Raw genomic sequence first — 14,371 nt, 5'->3', positions numbered from 1 at the left:
CATGACTATAAGCTCATTCAGTTCTACTGTTAACTGTGATCGGACACATCCAAAAGAGATGATTCTCAGTTTAATGAGTCAGTTCAGTGAGTAGTTGACTCGCGAACCGCTCGGACAGATATGTAAACCGGTTCAAAAGATTCATTAAAAGTTCAAACTCAACACAACGATTCGTTCACGATTTGGACACCGCTATAATGGCCACGGAAACACTGACATTGCTCTCGACACAAAAAAGAAAACCCCAAGATAATGAATAATACTGTCACTCATATTCAGCTACTTAGTAAAACCACAACACGAACCGTGTCAGTGTAACATTAATCTGGAAGAACATTATTAAGTGAACACTTAAGACTGTTTGGCTAAGCACGCACAAAACAGGTCACTAAATTACAAAAAGTGAGTAAAGAAATAGAAAACCAATAAACAGGTCTTCGTGGTTTTATGAATAAAAGATCTCAAGCGCGATAAAGTGGCTATCTAAGAATGAAGGACAGTTTAACCGCTATCACAGCTGCCTGAGATCATCCGTTTGAACTCGGTGTCAAATATGTGCTGAATGTCTCACCTGATGTGATCGCTCTCTGGCTGTCCGTGGATTTGTTGCTACTACACTGGCAAGGTCTTACTGTACGTGTCCTACTTCGCTCAAAAACGAGGATAAGGCTCCAAGTCCAGAGTTTAGCGCTTCTTCCTGTAAAGAATAGTGTCTGTCGTCGGTTATACAGAGAGGCGTGAGACTTTCCTAATGTTTCCAGAGCTCTGCATCCTGAGCTCGAGCGCTGCCCGCCGCGGCCGCCGCCGCTGTGAGGGAGGGGCACCAGCCACGGAGCCTATTGCGTCAAGCCATAATCATCTTCATTGTTTAAATTTTGTCAAGGGAAGGAAAGTCTGCAGCATTTGTTTTATTTAACAACGTACACACCTTCCTAAAGGAAATGTATGAATACTGCTTTATAGTAACTACTCTATTCCAGTGAAATTCACTCAGCTCGACTAAATATATTCTGGTTATATTTATTTAATGTATTTATTTTCAGTCGTAATAAGTGCTTAAGAACAAGCTACACAAGAACAAGAAATTATATCTTTAAGCTAAAAGTTCTCAAAAATATTGATAATGTGGTGTTTTTAACAATGATATACTACAGGTATTGTTTCAAAATATCTGTTAAGGGTAATAAGGAAATATACTGAATAATAAGTGATCAGTAATTAAAATGTATCACTTGCAGTTGCAGTTAAGTGACATTACGTCATCAGCATGATCTCAACATGCTGTCATCACCTAAAGTGAGCGCAAGGAGGCTCCCACGTGACGTGCTCGTGATCTTACATGATGGGATCAATGTGGTAACCCCACACTGAGGTGAAATGAAATTTACTCTACAACTGTTTTTCGCGGTAGAACTAATACCTAATCAATATCTCACTTATGAAAACATATTTGTGACCCTGGACCACAAAAGGGTCATTTTTGTCATCTGGAACCTGAATAAATAAGCTTTCCATTGATGTATGGTTTGTTAGGATAGGACTATATTTGGCAGAGATACAGCTATTTGAAAATCTGAAATCTGAGGGTGCAAAAAAAAAAAAAATCTAAATATTGAGAAAATCACCTTGAAAGTTGTCCAAATGAAGTCTTTAGCAATGCATATTACTAATCAAAAATTAAGTTTTGATAAATTTACAGGTGGAAATTTACAAAATATCTTAATTGAACATTACCTTTACTTAATATCCTAATGATTTTTGTCATAAAAGAAAAATCTATAATTTTGACCCATACAATGTATTGCTGGCTATTGCTACAAATATACCCCAGCGACCTAAGACTGGTTTAGTGCTCCAGGGTCACTTTTATTATTACTTAGACCCTATCACTTATAATAACTTTTCATAACATAAGCAAATATATTTGATTTAATATTTAAGTATGTAATTAAAACCTAAATATTACAGCAATATTAAAGCATTTATTTAAGACCTTGGATGATGTTAAAGCCATGGGCGATTTTCGGTTACATAAAATACTTACAAACATTCTGAGTAACACACAAATGGAGATACAAACACCAAAGCGGTACAGAAGTTAACAATAATGCTCAGAGGCTCAAATGTTTATCAACCTTTATCAGCTTTTTACAGGCCCATGCACACATAATGCTGCAACAGCCTGTGCTCACAATAACCATTTAAATGCATGACATGTGGCCTCCTTCATGCTGTGATCTAGACCAAGAACACCATGTATCTCCTCAGCAGTTCACAGCAGGTTGGAGACAGTCAGCGGGATGCAATTTAGGTGGCAGCCAGCTTATCAAAACCTTATGAAAATCAAAACTTTAAAATTAATTCCCATAGAAACATATTAGGATTAGATTTACAGCTGTGAAAAATAGATGTATGGTGTACAACTGAAGAACCATGTCCAAACTAACTATATTAACTATATGGACAAAAGCATTGGAACACATAATTATTGAATCTGGATGTTTTAGACCCATTACCACAGGTGTATAAAATCAAGCACCTAGCCATGCCGTCTGCATTTACAAACATTGTCATTCTGAAGAGCTTATAGTGAATTCAAGCATGGTACTGTGATAGGATGCCACCTTTGCTATAAGTCAGTTTGTGAAAATTTCATCCATGCTAGATATTCCACGCTCAACTGTAAGTGGTATTTTTGGAAAGTGGAAGAGCAGCAACTCAGCCACGAAGCAGAAGACCACATGAGTCAAAGAGCAGGGTCATCAAGTGCTGTGGCACAAAGTGCATGGAAGTCACCATTGCTCTGTTGATTTCATAACTGAAGAATTACAAACTTCCACTGTCATTAATATCAGTTCAGTGGAATGAGTTTCCATGAGCAGCTGCATGTGTAACCCTTCTCTCCCAGGACCTTACCTCCACACCTCATGCTTGCTTCAAGTGGGCCTTGAACCCTGGTCTCCAGCATAGGAGGCAGACACACTAACAAGGAGGCTAAGTGACTGCAGCCAGTAGTGTCTGTGGCTAGTGCACCTGTTGAGATCGGGGAGTGAGGTTTACTGGCCTCCGTTATACATGCAAGCCTCAAATCACCAAGTACAATGCCAAGTTTCCACTGTGCTAATTTAGTTATTTTGTGGATTGTTTCTATTCTGTTGTTGCTTATTTCCATTTCCATTGTTAATTTCATTGTGTTGCGACTTGTTTCCAGCATGTTGTGCTAATTTAGTTGTTTTGCGGCTGGTTTACGTTGTGTTGTGACTTGTTTCCAATATGTTGTGTCTTGTTTCTGTTGTGTTGAGCTAATTTCGTAGTATTGCGGCTTGTTTCTGTTGTGTTGTGCTAATTTCGTTTTGTTGTGGCTTAATTCCATTGTGTTGTGCTAATTTTGTGGCTTGTTTCCATTGTGTTGTTCTAATGTCATTGTGTTGTGGCTCGTTTCTGCTTGTGTTGCACCTTTCTTTCCTTGTTTCTGTTGTGCTGTGCTAATTTTGTTGTTTTGCAGCTTGTTTACATTGTGTTGTGTCAATTTCGTTGTGTTGGGATTTGTTTCTGTTGTGTTGCAGATATTGCGCTGTGTTTTCCACTGTGGGAAAGCCTTTCCTGCAGAGTAGAAGCTGTTGTTGGTGCAAAGGGTCAACCAACTCCATATTAATATGTATGTATTTAAACGCAATGTCTTCAAAGTTCCAGGGGGTATTCCAAAAAGCAGGTTATGTGACATAACCGGGTATGTTTGAGGATAAGCAAGTGGATAACCTCAGCTTTCGTTTCCAAAATCAGAGGTTACTTTCAGGGTATTTAAGTCAACATAGAAACAATTGCTCTCTGAAGATAACATGCTCAGGAGCAGGTTATGTTCTATGGTTAATCCACTTCAGCGCTATCAGTGCACGTGTGAATCAGTGTGATCAACTGACGAGTCTTCAGTGGGCATGACAGATAGTGTGCAACAGTATATAATATTACAATATGTAATATACCCTATTATATATGTGTGTGTGTGTGTGTGTCCCCATTTTTCAAAATACTTATAAACCATACAGAATGAGTTTTTTTTTGAGAGAGTAAAAATGCACAAAGTTTCCTGTGAGGGTTAGGTGTAGGGTCGGTGTAGGACCATAGAATATACAGTTTGTACAGTATTAAAACCATTACACCTATGGGATGTCCCCACTTTTCACAAAAAAGTGTGTGTGCGTGTGTGTGTGTGTGTGTGTGTGTGTGTGTGTGTGTGTTAATGATGAAGTGGCACTAATATAAATAATAAGGTTATATATTATTCTAATATGGTTATTATATTTATTTTATTGGCATATATAACTTTTATCTGTATAAATTATAAGACACTATGACAAGGTGATGTTTTGTTTATTATATTATATATATTTATTTATTACATAAATATTACATATTTATATTATCATCTCACATGGATCAGCCTTTTCTATAATGTCTAAATTTTAAATCAAATACATATCTGATATGACTTAATATATAATTAGCATCAAACAAACAATATAATTCAAATTATCAAGGATTAAAGATTAAACAGAAAAAAATAATTGCACAACCATCAGTTAGGTGGCGATATGCACTTAGCATGTAAATGACCTCTGAACTAAAGAAGAAGAAAGAAACAGCAAGACATCTTTTTCTTAGCATCAGTTTCCATAGTGACTCACTGATTATTCGCTCTGTTGAGAATGTCTTGAGTCTTAACCAGGAACATACTCTGAGTAGAATGAATTTACTCCCGGGCGCGTTTTTGTAACCACTTACCTCAGAAAGCAAGGTTTGGGGAGAAATCAACCGAAAGTTCAGGGTTTAGCTGACAGTAAGTTAACCGTGCTTTCTGAAATACACCCCTGTTGGTGTAATGGTCAAGGCTGCTTTTTACCAAAATCATAGCAAGCAAAACCATTGAATTAATTAAGCTTACAATGCTTTTGGGGAACACAGGCCCAGGTGTCCCAATACTAAGAAGTTTTTTTTTTTTTTTTTTTTCGTTTCATCATTATATTGGATGATTAATCCATTTAGTACAAAGGGTCATGCCATTTTTTATTTACATTTGTATCCTCCATTAATAAAGCTGATTAAAATGCAGTGCATATAGATAGATAGCCCCACAGGCTCTGCAAGGTTTGGTGTTGCTGCAGTAAACAGTGACAGCAGAACTGATGCATTTGTGTGGGTATGTTTGCATGTGGGCTGCCAATGTTAGGTATGAGTCTCAGCATAGAGTAGGTGTTCTTTGACAGTAGGGGAGTTGACGCTCTCCTTCTGCCCAGGTCTGACACTGAAGAACGAGACTAGTCATGCATAGCTTGACCTATGGTTAAATCACTAGTGCCTGGGAAGCCCTGCAGAGTCTGAATGGCGAGAGCAGAGGAGTATCACCAAGGGAGACATTTCAAATGAGTCACGACATGGCCTCTAATACTGCATTATGGCTGCACAGCAACTGCTGCACCGATATGCAATGATTGTTATGAAGTAATAGCATCAGAAATTCTTCAGAATGCCACGTGTTTGGGAGAGCATCGGGTTTAACCGTTTTATCTGTTGTAACTCATATATTGCATTTGTCATTTCAAAAAATTTAAGGTGTGGCAGCAATTGTCAAACCAAGTGGTAACCATAAAAATAAATTCATTTAAATGTTTTAGATGTTCAACCTTTTCTCAAAATCACTTTCTGAGCCATTTTTGCAACTCAAGGCCTGTTAAAATATGCTCACTTACCTACTGTATTGTATGTAAATTGAAGGTTATTTATTGGAATCAATTGTTCCTTGAATAACCTTTAAAATGTATGTAAACTTTCTAGTGAACAAAATGTTGTTTATTGTAGAAAAGGGTTCTTTAGATTAGTGAAAATATTCTTGGTATGGGTATTTAAAGAACTATCTTTGGGCAACCCAAGAGGGTTATTCTGTGGCATTTCTGCAAATAAATGAATAAATGTTAAATAAGTAGTACAGGTGCTTGTCATATAATTAGAATATCATCAAAAAGTATATTTATTTAACTAATTCCATTCAAAAAGTGAAACTTGTATATTATATTTATTCATTACACACAGGCTGATATATTTCAAATGTTTATTTGTTTTAATTTTGATGATTATAACTGACAACTAAGGAAAATCCCAAATTCAGTCTCTCAGAAAATTAGAATGTTACTTAAGACCGATACAAAGAAAGCATTTTTAGAAATCTTGGCCAACTGAAAAGTATGAACATGAAAAATATGAGAATGCACAGTACTCAATACTTAGTTGAGGCTCCTTTTGCCTGAATTAATGCAGCAATGCAACGTGGCATGGAGTCGATCAGTCTGTGGCAATGCTCAGGTCATTATGAGAGGCAGGTTGCTCTGATAGTGGCCCTCAGCTCTTTGCATTCTTGGGTTATTCTGGCATATTGCATCTTCCTCTTCACAATACTCCATAGATTTTCTATGGGGTTAAGGTCAGACGAGTTTGCCGGCCAATTAAGAACAGGGATACCATGGTCCTTAAACCAGGTACTGGTACTGGTAGCTTTGACACTGTGTGCAGATGCCAAGTCCTGTTGGAAAATGAAATATGCATCTCCATAAAGTTGGTCAGCAGCAGGAAGCATGAAGTATTCTAAAGCTTCCTGGTATACGGCTGCGTTGACCTTGTACCTCAGAAAACACAGTGTACCAACACCAGCAGATGACATGGCACCCCAAACCATCACTGACTGTTGAAACTTTACACTGGACCTCAAGCAACATGGATTGTGTGCCTCTCCTCTCTTCCTCCAGACTCTGGGACCCTGATTTCCAGAGGAAATGCTAAATTTACTTTCATCAGAGAACATAACTTTGGACCACTCAGCAGCAGTCCAGTCCTTTTTGTATTAAGCCCAGGCGAGACGCTTCTGACGTTCTGACGTCTGTGTATAGTGGTTCTTGAAGCACTGACTCCATCTGCAGTCCACTCTTTGTGAATATCCCCCACATTTTTGAATGGGTTTTGTTTCACAATCCTCTCCAGGGTGCGTTTATCCCTACCACATCTTTTCCTTCCCTTCGCCTCTCTATTAATGTGCTTGGACACAGAGCTCTGTGATCAGCCAGCCTCTTTTGCAATGACCTTTTGTGTCTTGCCCTCCTTGTGCAAGGTGTCAATGGTCGTCTTTTGGACAACTGTCAAGTCAGCAGTCTTCCCCATGATTGTGTAGCCTTCAGAACTAGACTGAGAGACCATTTAAAGGTCTTTGCATGTGATTTGAGTTAATTAGCTGATTAGAGTGTGGCACCAGGTGTCTTCAATATTGAACCTTTTCACAATATTCTAATTTTCTGAGATACTGAATTTGGGATTTTCCTTAGTTGTCAGTTATAATCATCAAAATTGCATGCTATGGCAATCAGTGCAAGGACTCAGGAACAAAATGTCAGCAATATTACATTGGCTCAGCCTTCTGATAGAAACAGTATAACTCTAATTTCTGATGTTATTAGTATTATTCTAGATTACAAGATCGCAACTGAACAGCAAGGAAGACAAATTGATAGCAGGAAGATAATAATGATCATTTGGCCAATCTAAGAAATTTTACTGAACATCTCATTTTTTATATACAGAATAAATGTTCTATGTTCAGTGTTGGCTGTTGCTAGATATCAATCTTCTCAATAACACGATACATTATCTGTGAAATCAATTTAAACCTTTTGAACTTCACTTCTCTTTCTTGTCAGTGTGGTGTGTGGTCTGCAAGCCTTGAAAAGGTCAGTAAACGATTTAGTTGTTTAATTCTGAGTATGAAGCTGTTGGTCCCAGACAAACAGACACATATTTGATGCTTAAGTCACCATTTCAATTTGCCCCCTCTAATGAGCTGACTCATAGCAGCATCTGCTTAATCACCACAAATCAGTGCACCCTGCAAAGTAGGATGAGGGTTCTCAAAGGAAAACATTTGCTATACTGTTTGTGCTACTAATCTGACAATTGTGTAGAGTAATGACTTTTAAGAGATTTCTAAATTTGGCCACTTAAGCCATAATTAAAGCCCAAATATGTCTTTGGGCAACTGCATTTCTGATTTCATGTTATTTTACCTGAAACAAAAAAAAATGGGGATTGAACCAGATTTTTTGCATGTACTGATAAGCTTATACTGAAGGCAAAATCGTGACAGAAAAAAAAAAAACCTCTTATGACGCTATAGATAAGGCTACATTCCAATTATATAAATTAGAGAGAAGTGCATAAATTTTAGGATCCAGACTGCTAATGCAAAGCCTGTTAGTTGCTCTTACCGTGTCATTGTGCCCTTGAGAAAGGCATTTAACACTGGGCTGCTCTAAGGGGTCTACCACTGCAATTGGTGTACCTTAGGCCATGCACATTGAAAAAACAACTTCTGCCAAATGATGCATAACTACATAATAAGTGATCATTTTTTCCCTTCATGTCTGCAAAGGTGATAATTATAGGCAATCATTTCTTTTTCCTGTGAAATCATACAAGAGAGGTCTTTTTTTCTGATGGTGGAAGGTCTATACAGTATGTTCCCACCTTATTATTGTTGGGTCTGCGCCATGATGGGTCCAATATGAATGAATACCTGTGTGCAGACTTTGACTAGACACATTGAGGTGCTAAATTACTCTGGGGTGATTTAAGACACTTAAGCGCATATTCCAATAAAAAACTCCACGTGTCTAGAATGCAATCCAGTTTAACCATGAGCTAAATATTCTGGACTAACACTCTGATGGGATGACTTTGAGTGCAAACACACCTCTTTTCTATAAAGATTTCACCTTATTCAGTAAGGTCAAGGATAATTTTGGATGTATTTACACATATGCCATTGTGTGATTTGCATAATAACTTTACTGAATAGTACGATAGAACAAAACAAACAGTGGGTGCTAAAAATTATGCTATCTGTGGACTGAATTTTTATTTGTGAACCCTGCGCTGTTGGTTTAAGCATCTATCATGGCTGTTCTGAAAAATAATGCAAACTGGAATATTAATGACTTTATCTTCCAGTGGAAATAGGAGAACGGAATGCATGTCAACAGATCAATAATTGGATTTGGTTTAAGCACCACGGGAGACAGAATAAATAATGCTGTCTTCTCAAAGAAAGGAAATTACCTCTTGCCTAAAGGTTAATCACAAGGTTTTCGTCATAATAGGTATAGGGCTGTTTTCTGGGTTAAATGGTGCAGTTGTCAGTCTAGAGTTCCATTCTTGGTACACATGGTTTGATGAAAACATCTGTGCAGTCAGTGTTGGGGAAAGTAACTTTTAAAAGTAATGCCTTACAATATTGCATTACTCCCTAAAAAAGTAACTAAATACGTTACTTTTTATGGAAAGTAATGTGTTACATTACTTTTGCGTTACTTTCACGTTACTTTTTAAATATGAGCAGGGCTTGATTGTTTTTAATATAAGAAGTTCTATTTATAGCAAATGTAAAAGCCCTTTCACACCAAAAAGTGTAATGAATAAACCTCAGGCTGAAGGAAAAGTAAATTCCCGTCTGTACAGTAGAACACAGGAGAAGAAGGTTCAACACTCTTCAGCAATAAAAAAAACCAATGAAGCACAATTGTTAGTTTATCTAAATCATTTTTTAATTATTAGTATGGTTGAACTGGATTATTAAAGGTCAGCAGCAAAGACACTGTTAATAAAATGGGAATAGATACATTTGTGTTATTTAATATATTTAGTTATTGCAGGTTTGCGTCATATTCTGAGTTTGCATTTCAGTCAGTTTTGATTAATTTTGATGAATACTAAATCTGTTTTGTTTTTTGTTTTTTTGTGAGTGGGATGAATTAATGCACATTCACATTTAGTCTAGAACTACAGTAACATCATGTTCACACAGCGCACACAACGCCTCCATACTTCCGATTTCTCCCAATATGGGAACAGGAGGCTTGTCAGTCAAAAAATGGGAATACAAAGTAACTGGCGTTACTTTTTTGAAAAAGTAACTCAGATATTTTCTTGTAAATTAAAAAGTAATGCGTTACTTTACTAGTTACTTGAAAAAAGTAATCTGATTACGTAACTCGCGTTACTTGTAATGCATTACCCCCAACACTGTGTGCAGTACTATCAGGACTAGCTGTAGACCATAAAGTAATGTCACATGATTGACCAGTGTATGCCAGCTGGCTAACCTAACTCAAAGATGTTCATTTCCCAGAAGTGAGCAAAGTAAAAAAAAAAAAAAGCCAAAAGCCAAAAAGTAAGGTAAAGGAAAACAATTCCAATAAAGTGCAAATTAAAGCTTAAAACTACTGAGGAGGTGAAACCGAGATTTTTTTTTTTCTGAATGTTTTTATAACAGGGACCACAGCAAAATTCCATTTACATGTACTACCTTCTCCTGTCTTAAAAAAAACCCCAAATAAATCAATTTCACAGATCTCTGAGGTATGAGCTTATTTAGTTTTTACAGCATAGTATGCTCATGGTTACATAACAGTACAAGCCTGTGGCTAGTTGTCACACTTGACTCCAGTAAAAAAAATAAAAACACTTTCTCACCCTTACTGCACAAAAAAATGCCCATATAATGCATAGTGTCCAAATATACAAGTTGTCATTTTTCTGTGAAATATAGCATTCAATGTACAAAAGTATTGTAATCAATAATAAATTGTAAATAACAATATTTAATCCAGAACTTTTGCACTGTGGGAACGTTTTGTTTGTTTGTGAACTAGCTCTAATTATCTGGTTCTCCAGAAAGAGCGATGTCCCCATTTGGCCTTAGCATGAACCCACTGGCCTTCCAAATTTCTTTCCCTATCGTTGTTCCCCCAGTTAGCTTCTATATTCATAATACCACACATACTGCGTCAGTCTGCTTTGTTGTGTTGTCTCTGAGACACACTGAAGTAATAAAGCCTGGGTACAAGGACTCTGAAACAAACAGCTTTGATTCACCAAATCATCTTTCGCCCACAGCCAAAGAACGTCAGAACACTATGGTGAGCAAGTACTCAAATAAAATTAGTGGGAGAAAGTAACCTTCATCAGTGTGTGAACTGCAGCACACAAACAGGGGTTCTATAGAGTATGGCCAAACTAATGTTTACTACATCAAGTGTTCATTGGTTATTTGCTAATTTAATATGTTTAAGCTATACAAAATATATTCAAATGACTTATGTAATGAGTTATTCAATGAGTTATGAGTTATGTAAATTCAGATGCAAGAGGTCAAATAAATGTATAATTTAATAGAATCTATAAATGTAATTATGAATTAGATATTTAATAATCCATTTATAGTTTTAACAAAATAAAGAAAAAAAGTCATAGGGAATTCTGGATATTTAGGAGTCAAAATATCCCCCATTTCTCTCAGAGTCATCATTATTTTACACTTTTGCCCTCATCACAAAATTTTCCAGCTTTTGTTTCATCTTGTGGCAAAACAGATATTTCAGTTCATATTTTAAGAAGCAAATAAAAATAATTACATTCACACAGGGTTACATATTGCGAAGCAATAACAGTTTCCTGTCTTCTGAATTATCTATGGGAACACTAAGGGTCTGGTGTCATCAGGGTGGCCTGATTATACAATAAACAAGTGGTTTTCATAACTCAAATCTTGCTGGCAGACAACTGTATTACATCATGTCCTGCATTCAAACTCTCCCAGATGTGTTTGACCAGAGCCTTTTCTCAAAACATAAAACAGAAGCCCAATCTTACTAATACTGACACCTAGTTTGGCTTGAGAATAAATTAAAAACAAGGTTTAAGCAATCTGTCATAATTATTTACTTTCAGGTTACAGCTTATAACTGTCAAAACAGTACTTTTCTCTTCTTCTAGCATAAATAAAATGAATTTAACATTCAGAGCTCTAAATTAAGCACAAATTGTTCCACTGGCAAAACATCAGTTTAACCATTGAGCTGAAAAAACAAAATGCTAGTGTGACTTTTTTTCTTTTGCTACTGGTGCAAATGGGAACACAAAAATATATTTTTGTTTTTGTAGTTTTTTTATGAGAACCCTGGAAATTAGAAAAATTTTCACCATTGCATCATGTAGCCACACCCACACTAAAATCTCATTGGTCCTTAGTATCGCCATTCGTGTATATTAAACATCCAGCATGGACAAGAAGAGAATGACTGTGGAAGTGGGCGTGTAGTTAATATTATATGACAAATCATCAATTTGCTCAAAACTTTTTTTTTAATGCTTCAACTGCTTTGTAAGCACACAACCAGAGGAAACTGCTCCACATCACACCCCATTTTTACATGCACACACATTGTTGCACATCTTCTAACCTTATAGACGTCATAGCCTTGGTACTAATGTATAAATAATCTGAATCATCTAATATCCTTACACAGCATATGAAGAACAAACAAAACATATCACAAGTAAAGAATACATGCACAGACCATAAAAGCAACATTACACTATTGGATTCACCCACATCCCTACATTATGCATGACAGGGGAATACATGTGCGCACTGTACAATGCAATTTACATTCAGAGTCTCATATATGAGCACCATTCATCCAGCAGGTTGGGGAATGCGGGGCCTATTAGACTCATTGATGCACAGCACAGCTCCATTTTTCTGAATGAACCAGCTCAGGTTATGGAGCCAAACTAAATAACTGCCAACATGTAGACAATAAATCACAGAATGAGTGTACAGAATGTGTAAGAGAGTAGCTCTACACTTTGGGGAAAACATTTATTTGAAAATATTTCCTTCAAGAGAAAATGAAAAAATACTTATGAGGTTAAAGTGATTAGCATAATCTCTAAAGAAGGAAAATGAGTGTCTGTTTGCTATCTAGTTAATATACATGTCAAAGTGTAGGTCAGTTATTAAAGATCCTAAGAAAGACCTTGACAAAAAAATGGCTCACAGCTTGGCCCTAATGGCACATAATATAGCCACATACTGGATTACAGTGTCACTTGAATGGAACGAGAGCACACCGCACTGATTCACTAATCCTAATTGATAATTGGAATAAGACAGCATGCATGTTCCTGGAACTAATGAACAATCGGATGACCCATCAACAAAAAACCTTGCATCTTGCACTAACGGCTGTTTGCATGGTCCTCGGCTTTTGTGCTGAAGTCATTAGTGTTAATGCAGTGAATATAATCATATGAGCCGTTCTCATTCTGCTACATATTGAAAAAGCTAATCGGAATTTGAATTCTGAAAACTCAGTGTCCTTAGGAATGAACCTTGTGTGATTCAAACTTTTGCTGTTTCGCTAATAATTATTTATGAGGTGGTTACTGTGTATGAATTTGAAATGAACGAAACCTATGATCAATATCATTTGAATTAGCCACCAGCCTCCAAAATTTAATAAAAATGCTAAATTAGCATGAGAATGTGCTGGAGAATTCATACACAATGCCTGCATATTTGCGTAATGCCGCCCGAATGTTCACACAAAGAAAGAAGCCGTGGTTTTGGTAGCAGCCACATTGTGTGTGCAGAGAGAGAGAGACGGTCACACAGTGACAGTTTGTCCTGCAAACACATACAAGCTTCATCACTGTCACGCCACTCTGTTCTTCTTTCAGGCTTGAACTGATGGTAAAACTAAGGACATTATTAACTGTCTTTACATTTATTTTGAAAGATGAAGCTCGCGATTATGGAAAGGGGCATTACATTTCCAACGAGTGCTTGTGGTGTTCGGCCAATCACAATGCACTGAGTCAGTTGGCCAATCAGAGAACACTGCGCTTGTCGGAAGGAGGGACTTTGTAGAAAATGATGCGTTTGAGAGAGGCGGGCCATTGATGACCTAAAATAATGTACAGTATTGGAAAAATAATGTGTTTTTGAACATTAAAGCATGTCAACATATTCTGTTACACCAAATACACTCTAAAAATGGCTGGGTTAAAAATAACCCAATTGGCAACCCAGCGCTGGGTAAATATTGGACAGAACACGTGCTGGGTTAAAGTAACCCAGCATGCTGGTTTACACATTTTAACCCAGCATGCTGGGTTATTGAGAATACCCAAGACAGAGTCATTTTTACCATTTGTGTGTTTGCATTTTTATGGTTCTGGGTTATTCTTGCTGGGTTATTCTCATAATTTCACTTTTGCTTAACAAAGCAATCATGGGTTAATAAATAATGAAGAATACAGGTTATTTAGACTATTAAAAAATAATTTTAATGCCATCTGACATTCACAAATTTGTTCCAATGACAAACAACATGCAATTTTCCCTTTTCTTTGTTTCCAGCAAATGCAAATAAAAAATGTTTAAAAAATCACAGAAATACAGTTGCAATAAATTATTTCTGAATGACCTGTG

At 36.8% G+C, this 14,371-nt stretch overlaps 1 protein-coding gene and 1 long non-coding RNA gene across 4 annotated transcripts in view; one reads left to right on the top strand and one right to left on the bottom strand.

Annotated features, from left to right (window-relative positions):
* lepr (leptin receptor) overlaps positions 1-14,371 on the bottom strand; it is a 45,843-nt gene that overhangs the window by 21,956 nt on the left and 9,516 nt on the right. For 2 of the 3 annotated variants that reach the window (XM_059571015.1, XM_059571013.1), the window contains exon 1: positions 572-789. The exons of the other annotated variant lie outside the window; for it this stretch is intronic. The gene's annotated coding sequence lies outside the window, so the exon portion shown is untranslated. Of the gene's footprint in view, positions 1-571; positions 790-14,371 lie in introns of those variants that run through there. 3 annotated transcript variants of the gene reach the window in all.
* The window catches only part of LOC132161174 (uncharacterized), a 410,674-nt gene continuing 403,360 nt past the window's right edge, over positions 7,058-14,371 (top strand). The window contains exon 1 of the long non-coding RNA XR_009438105.1: positions 7,058-7,248. This is a non-coding gene — a long non-coding RNA (uncharacterized LOC132161174). The remainder of the gene's footprint in view (positions 7,249-14,371) is intronic.

This window comes from Carassius carassius, chromosome 17, assembly GCF_963082965.1.
Source record: "Carassius carassius chromosome 17, fCarCar2.1, whole genome shotgun sequence".
Lineage (NCBI taxonomy): Eukaryota > Metazoa > Chordata > Actinopteri > Cypriniformes > Cyprinidae > Carassius > Carassius carassius.
The sequence above is the reverse complement of the archived record's forward strand: the minus strand, read 5'-3'. Positions and strand labels throughout refer to the sequence as shown.